This window comes from Penaeus monodon, chromosome 17 (genome assembly GCF_015228065.2).
Source record: "Penaeus monodon isolate SGIC_2016 chromosome 17, NSTDA_Pmon_1, whole genome shotgun sequence".
Classification (NCBI taxonomy): Eukaryota; Metazoa; Arthropoda; class Malacostraca; order Decapoda; family Penaeidae; genus Penaeus; species Penaeus monodon.
The window spans coordinates 32,217,594-32,220,093 of record NC_051402.1 but is presented as its reverse complement, the minus strand read 5'-3'; the positions used below and the strand labels follow the sequence as shown (position 1 = coordinate 32,220,093).

Genomic DNA, 2,500 nt, shown 5'->3' with positions numbered 1-2,500 from the left:
CTTTTCTCCTGAAAACAGGAAGTGATGCCGGCCGCCTCCCCATCTGGCGTGGGTGATGGCCATGCGTTGGCTGGACACTGCTCTCTTGTCTTTCCCTTGGATTAGTATTTAATGATTGGATATTTTCGAATACGTAGTTATGGAAGAAACTGTAAAAGTTCATTGCTTATTGTACCAACAGAAAAGAAAATCAATGATGAATTGATAAATCAGCACAGCGAGCACTGGTGGTCGGTCATGCAATGTTTGTCAATTACACATGTCTTTCATATTCTGCCCTGCCAATATATTGCCAGTTAAAGACTAAACAAGACCTCTATAATCTGTTAAGTTCTCAACCTTTGGTTTAAACATCATCCTGCGATTTCTCCTATCATCAGTTTATTTAGGCTTTGAAATCTTTTACCACAACAATATATTGCCTGTATTGTATCCAAATCTGCCTGATACTTGTGCTTTGTAATGGAAAGTCTACAGACTAGAGGGGTTGGTCTTTTTCCTTGCAACTTTTTTTTATTATTATTAATATTAAAGAGATGTATGTAGTGTGTATTATTATATCTGAACTGTTTGGCAAAATTCCTTCAGTCACCCACAACATTACACCAGTATCCTGCATCTCCTTTAGCCAGTCACAGACTTCTTAGTCTTATTTTGTGGCAAGGTTCTTCTTGAAAAAGGAAAGCGGGGAGTGTAAAGTTGTATTTCTGTTACTAAATGGTAGATTTTACGTAGTCAAACTACCTATCATTTTATCTACCACATTTTCTGCCCACACACCATGCTATTACTTCTCACAGAGTCTCTTGAATATCGTCATCCTTTTAGATAATTCGAAGTACATCCAAATACACATTTCGTTGTTTTATATGACATAAATATATGAATATAAAATCTGTATTTACAGTAAAACATTTCCACCTGTAAGTGGATAGGTGTGTTAACTTCTTAAATTTGTGCTGTACTGATTTGCATTGTATTTGAGATACGACAACAAAATATACATTTTCTGGTACACAGAATTGAGAACTTTAGAAATGCCTGTGGCCAAAATTTGCTTTTGTGGTACTTGAAAATTGTAGCCTTTTTTGCATCTGGAAGGGTAGACAAGCTGTGAATAGTTTTTGCTTCTTGGCGGTTAAACATTTACACTAAAGTCTTAGAATAAAGCTTCATATTAATACACAAGTGGCTGAACTGATCACCCTTGCCTCAAGTATCTTTGGAACATTACTTATTTTCTTGTAAGCTGGAACTTATGGTATTGACCGCATCCCCTCTGAGACCCTATTACTCAACCCAACAACCTTGAGTGGACTCCTGCAAATCCAAAAATGATGCCACACGTACCTTCCTGATCTTGTGGCTTTATCCCTTGATCACCATATTTCTCTAGCAGGGGCTAGGGAAATAAGGTTCATTGACCCCCAGCAGATCACCATATCTTCCATATTCAAGATAGAGGTACATATTTTCAGTACAAATGCATTAACTAGGGAAAAATTAAAGTTATTTTGTAGAGGCCCAGAAAAAATTGAAGAAAGTGTTGCTCATAGCTTAGTCACACCTAAGTTACAGCTCTTTCTTGCCATGCATACTGGGATGGAGACAGAGTTTACCAGTTACAGAAACTTAGAAAGTTTAATAGAATTTATGACTTATGGTCTTAGTTACTGGCAAGTGCTTCTGCACTGTAAAGAATTACCAAAATAGAGAACTATATAAGAAATAATCTGCCTTTTTTTAAAAGAATGATAATTATTGATCAGATTCAGACCAAGGGTTTTTTCAAAAAAAAGTTATGTAGGGTTCAACCAAGATGTTTATCCTAGGTGGGGGAACTTGGATAGGGCCCTTTGTTATTTTTTTACAATCGCATTTTTAAATTTTCGGGGTTTTTCTTTGCCTTGCTTTTATTTTTTTTATAGTGAGAAAATTTTTACCTCTCTTTTATGAAGGTGCCCTTAATTTTCCCTTATTTCCCGTCATTTGAAAATAGGTCTATATACCAAGTTTGTCTTCTCCTTATTTTTTTTGGGGCCAAATAAGTAACCATCAAAAACCAGGCTTACGAGAATTACATTAGAAGTTTAGTTTTCCTTTCTAAAGGGTTCGAGGAAAACAAACCATGTCGTCAGTTTAAAGAGACTTTTTTTTTTATTGCCCAAAAGATGAATCGAGCCTTTTTCCATAGACCTTTCTGGGATCAATTAAAAAACCCACTGATGCCTATCCACTTTGGGTTTTTTTTATTTTTATAGTTAAACTTTACGGTAGGATGCACTAACTAGGGCAAATTTAAAGGCAAATTAAAGATTAAATTATAGAGGACAAAAAAAATTTCAGTTTTTGTACAAGAAAAAATCTGCAAAATAAAAGGAACACCATGTGGGTGTGTGTGTGTGTGTGTGTGTTGTGTGGTGTGGGGTGTATAAAATATATAATATATTTATATATATATATATATATATATATATAAAATATTATATAATTATATATA

At 34.7% G+C, this 2,500-nt stretch overlaps 1 protein-coding gene across 1 annotated transcript in view; it reads left to right on the top strand.

The window, feature by feature from the left end:
• Positions 1-2,500, top strand: part of LOC119583664 (putative peptidyl-prolyl cis-trans isomerase dodo) — an 11,704-nt gene that overhangs the window by 234 nt on the left and 8,970 nt on the right. The window lies entirely within an intron of this gene.